This window comes from Equus caballus, unplaced genomic scaffold (genome assembly GCF_041296265.1).
Source record: "Equus caballus isolate H_3958 breed thoroughbred unplaced genomic scaffold, TB-T2T haplotype2-0000562, whole genome shotgun sequence".
Taxonomy (NCBI): domain Eukaryota; kingdom Metazoa; phylum Chordata; class Mammalia; order Perissodactyla; family Equidae; genus Equus; species Equus caballus.
In genome coordinates this window covers 220,791-226,756 of record NW_027221925.1, presented here as the reverse complement: position 1 = coordinate 226,756, position 5,966 = coordinate 220,791, and positions in this window count along the sequence as shown.

The following is a 5,966-nucleotide window of genomic DNA, read 5'->3' as shown; positions in this document are numbered from 1 at the left end:
CCCAGAGCGCTGCAGCCTTTTGGGATGTGGTGCCAACTGTAGCAACCTGGAGAAACGTTTTTTAACAGAATTTAAGTGACAAAAAGAGCAGTTGTCATCTATGCTACCATCACAGATATGAAAAATACTTATCTACAGGACACGACCTGAAAAGAATGTGGAAAAATGATGACTGAACTATCAATTACAAGTGCTTTTTCTCATCTCGAACGTTCCGTCGTTCTTCGGTGTTAGGCGTTTTAGGGCCAGTTCATATGGAAGACAGCCTCCTTGACGATTCCACTTGGAGGCATCGCGAACTTACTATGTCCGAAACGGAGCGTCTGATCTCCCTCCCAGCACCGTCTTCTGCAGTCGTCTTCATCTCATAAACCGCAGCCGGTGCCGCACTCAGTCGCTGTGAGCGCGCCGTCTCCTGGCAGCGCGTGCCTTAACCCCTCGCCGGGGGTCGGGGCCGCGCGCCAGCCCGCCTCTCCCGCCCCGGCCCCCTGCCCCCTGCCCCCTGCCCCCTGCCCCCTGCCCCGCCCGGCCGCTCCTGCCCGCGCTTTCCCTCCGTGCAGGCGGCCGCTCAACGGGGTGCTCCAGGCCCGGCTCTTCCGCGCCCGCGAGCTCTTCCCCGTCGCTCTTCTCGTGCGGCTTCGCTCTGCAGAGCGCTTCTCAGACCAGACGTCTCACACACCTGAGCGCTGTCTCCTTTCCCAGTGAGGTCAATGCCGTGAGAACAGTGACTGGGCTGTGGATCGCTGTGTCGCCCTGCGTGGGCTAGGTGCTCAATGATATTTGTGGAATGAACGAGATCGAATAAATAGAAATCAGAGGAAATTACAAGGGACAAGTAAAACCAGAGACTCAGTAATGAATTTCGAATTTACTTTTTGTATATCATCCATATATTAATTTACAAAAAAAGATGAAGCTTCTTTGATGAGTAAATCCGTTAACACTGAATATACCATTAAATAAACTTTTTCATTTATAGACTTTCGAAGATTGTCTTAGAAGCCTTTATATGTATTTGTTTAAAATATATAAACACATAATTATGTAAATGGTAATAAAATTTTAAGATATAATTATTTAATAGTACATATAAAACAGTACATCTATTACACTGAAATTACCACTTTAACAGTTTCCTTGAGGAAAAATTCATACTCATTATCTTCTATGTGTGTATATTTTCATATTTTTCCGTAATTATTATACAAATTATATCTTATTTTTATTAATCACTTTTAACCAAAGGGATCAACTATTTTCTCCACAGAGGAAACTAAAAGACAAAAAACCAAGAAGTCTCTAGCTAAATTCTTATGTGTACACATTATATGGTACCTCTGTTAAGTTTTACAATGGCAAAATACACATATATGGTATCATCCAAAACATTTGCATATTCTTTTAATCCAGTCACTTTATAAATGTATAAGAATAAAGATACATTGAAACTATCCTTAGTGACCAAAGCTTTGTACCATTATTCACTTATAAATTATGCAAGTATCTAAGGGCTAATTGCACGTTTTCTAAGGTCTTGAGAAGTTACCTGAGGATTTGAATAATTACAATTTTAGCTAACACATTTGGTCCTTATAATTAATAGAATTACAATTTCATAATGTCAAAACCCCTTTAAAGGATATCTGTATTACAGCTTTATTTAAACACCATTTTATATTTTGTAACCTTACATAATTGGTGAGTCAGTGATAACTTATTTGACCTATAAGATGAATATAGGAAAGTTAGAAAATTTAAATCATGAGAAGTTCAACCTTAGTTTTATATAAGCTAGAATATTTTATTAGCATTAATTTTAAATAATAAAACCTGGAGAAGACATATAGTTGATTTAAAGAAATATTCATTCGTTTGCTCCAATTCATCCACTTACCGGAAATATTTCATAAACCTTTTTTAAAAATACTTTATAAACCTTATATTCATAATCATTAAATCATATTTAAAAGCTCCTCTTTTATCTTAAAACCTTTCTGCTTATAACCATAATAGCAAAGGCTATTATTTAAATTCGCTCGTCCACATTTTATGCAAAAGCAGCACAAATAGTTTATTGGCTTTTTTCTCTTAGCCATTTTGGATATTCATTTGCACCAGATAGTCCTAGATTGCACATATGACAAAATTATTTTTTTCTGAATTCATCTTTAAAAATTTTCAAGTGAGAGGAAAAAGAGAAATAGGAAAAAAGGTGAGCTAGAGCCAGCTTTATACCATTAAAAGATAAATTGAGGCATATTAAAATTTTTGACTTTGAGCAAAAATGGGTTGAAATCTGGCAGCACCAAATGGGAAGTGGTCAGGAACAGCCCACCAGCGGGAGCCAGGGGAAGACTTTGTAGAGAAGAGGCAGAGGCCAAGCAAAGCGATCACTCGGCGGGCTGCGCTTCCGCGGGCGCCTTCTTTGGGAAGCCTGGTGGGTGGCTGGGGCCCGAGGGTTTGCGGTCGCAGCTCTCAGCCCCGGGGCGCTACAGGCCTAGGCTTTGGTTTGCCTACAGAGGCTGCTAAGGCATTAAAGCCCCTGTCTGATGGGCCTCCTCGGTTACTGAGTTTGATACTACTACCGTGAAAGTACCCCTGGAAAAGGCTAATTGCCTTCCTCTTCACGGAGAAGAGAAAGTTGAAATGTTAGCCACACAGTGAAAAAGCCCTTAAGAATGACATGAAAGGTGAGTGGTCTACCTAAACAAAGTGGTCTCTTTTAGACGAAGGACACAGAGGCTCTCCTCTTGAGGGTTTGTCTGCTGTTTTTCTGTTGGTGTGTTCTTCTAAGGCGCCTCTCCAGTGAAAGTCCTGTTCATTTCAAAGTTCCCCAGAGCGGCCACTACGATTCCGGGCTGCAGCTGCGCCAGCAGGTAGCACAAGTCCGTCCGCTGACAGCCCCATGGAAAGCCGCCTGATGCTCTATCAAACGCAAACCACTCCATGTCTGCCTCGGGCTTTAACCCTAACGTTAGACCGCCTGACTGCTAACCTGAGAAACGTGGGGTTAGAAGGCAACGTGGGTGGACAGAAGGTCTCTCCCCAAGCCGACTTCTCATACACAAAGACTGAGGAAAGTTTTCACCGACAATAGAAGATGGTGGGCGGGCAGGCACAAGATAGGAGATGGGACTTAAAGCCAAATTCACCAGAGGACTCCGAAGTCTGATCAGATTCCCCAAACCCCAGGAGACAATAAGCATGACATCGGGGTCAAAGAGATCATCAGAATGCGGATGCACTGCAAAATCCATGTAATCAGGGACAGGGGGCCTCAAGAGGCCTCAGATATGTACATTACTGCCAAACGCAAGGTCCTAATTCACTGCAGCGAGGGTGTAGGTCAAACCTCAGCAGACTCCAAATTGTCCTAGCTCCGTCAGCCTAAGACCACTGTCTTAGTCCATTCAGGCTGCTGCAACAAAAATACCACAGATCAGCTAGCTTATAAACAGTGGAAATTTATTTCACATAGTTCTGGAGGCTGGGAAGTTGAAGATCAAGGTGCCGGGAAGATTCGGTGTCTGATGAGGGCCCGCTCCCTGGTTCATAGGCAGCCAACTTCTCACTGTGTCTCCACATGGCAGAAAGGGCAAGGGAGTCCTCTGGGGTCTCTTTTATAAAGGCACTAATCCTATTTATGAGGGCTTCACCTTGCTGACCTAATCGCATCCCAAAGGCCCCACCTCTAACACCATCACTTTGTGACATGCAGGGCACCATCTGATTCCAAGGTGCTCCTGCAACTGCCCTGTGACAGTAAAGGATAATGGAGCCATGAAGGTACAGTAATGAAAACCTCTGATACTGCCAGGTACCGGGAAAATCACTAAAGTGGCAAGGAGCCCAAGTATGCAACTTGGCCTTATTATCAAGGTCACATTCACCAAATTGTTAATATCCTTGCATTCCCAAAAGACCCAGGGTTCCAGAAACAACAACAGTCATCCATAAAGAAAAAGTATGTGAACTACAAGCTACAGAGAGCTTTCTTTTTCATATTGGTTGACTTTAGCATTACGGTAAAAATAAATTCTGAAGTCACTTTCAGCATCATGTAGACATAAAGAATTGACATTGAATCTCTATATGTCACCTATTTTATAAGTGGCACCTAGGGAGCACTGTGGCATAAGAAGAAATACATGCTTAATTCACTTTTTATTTGATTTCTATGGTAAACAAACTGGGAGGAAAAAAGTTTCTATGAATTCTCTGCTATATGATGTATAGATGTTATATTGTTCTAAGTACAATTATTTATTAAAGTGTGTTTTCATATTTGAATACAATGATTCAAGATACCATCAGCCTAATGATTTAGGGAAAAGGGGAATCATCACAGTGTCTATTGAGATTTGCTCTATCAAGTGAATTTATGCAAAAGTGTTATTTAAAATGTATGCCTTATGACAGCTTCCCAATATGTTATAGTATTTAGTATGCTAAAATATGCATGATTTTATATTCTCATAAACTTCAAACTAACTTTTATAAAAACATCTTTAAGTAATACATGCTCAATTACTTTCCATTATAAAAATGAATCGACACATACACATCTTATTTTAGTGGCAAATTAAAGGCATGAAACACTAATAAAATTAACAGGAGATGATACAGAAAATTAGAAGAGTATGAGCACAATCACATAGTTCTACTTCCAAATTTACAAAAGGATGACAGTAGCATGAGAGAGTGATAGCAGATTTTCTGTTCTTTTTCTCCTTGATAGAAACATTTTCTTGTTTCTTGTTGGTTTTTTTGCGGGGAAAGATGCACCAACATCTGCTGCCAATCTCCCTTTGTCTGATTTTGTGTCAGAGGACAACGAACTTTTTACTGCTTTTAGTATAGCTCTCAAACTGATTGAAAAATGAAGGAAGTGGTGAAAACCCTCCTACATTCTTTGGCAAATGCACCCTGTCTCTGTAGGTGACATGACTCACTTTACTAAACAGTACTCCCCTGGTCAGGCTGTCACTCTCTCTGCAGACATCAGGCAAGGACTCCTCACAGCGGCAGCTATCATCTGAACACTATGACACATTTTTATCGTTTGCTTTCATAACATGCTTATAATTACATGTATGGGTTTGATTTATTATTTGGGAGACATTGAATTAGTATTTATGGTGTAAAAAAGGCAGTATTTGCACAAATATTAGACATTCCTTCAGCAACTGTCACTGGCAATAATTTTGAAGTAGAAATGTGAAACGTAGCCTAACTTTTCATTTAAAACACAGTTAAAATAAACTGAGATACTATAAAAAATTTTGAAAAACTTTTCATTTTGAAAAAAATTAAATTAGTAACTTGGTAAATTCATGTGTCAACATTCCCAGAATTAAACTTATTGTGTTATTGGCAATCCAAACATTCAGGTACTCGAATTTATAAATTGCTAACAAGCAAAAGGAGAGTTGCTGAATAAGAGACTCATTTTGTTAAATATATGTGTCATATGTCTCAGTTCAAAGTGATGTTATATTAAGTGAGAAAATATTAATAAATGTGAAGAGATTCAATGCAAGTAACTATATTGAGCCCCATAGAGTTCCCAGTGAAAATCAGAGGTCTCTCTCTTGAATTTCATACATTTATCTGCAACTAGTACTGATTTGATGCTTCACAGTTTGGAAGGTTATCTTAACCTGCCTTGTCATTTAACCTCAGAGGAAAGCAATAAAATACGTATTTTGGCCAATTCTCAAATGGTGTATCTGAATTTCAAAGAGCTCTATGAAGTTTCCCAAGGCTGACATCCCAGTGAATATTGAAGGCATTGCAAAAAACAATCAGCTGATCTAATAAAACCAGCCCTCGATTTCATCTGCTCTCTGCTCTCCACACCACTGCCATTATGATCTTGTAAAACATATATCAGATCATGTCTCTGCTCCGCTAGTTTCTATCTCATTCAGATTGAAATAGAAAATCCTTACCACTCCCTGTAAGTT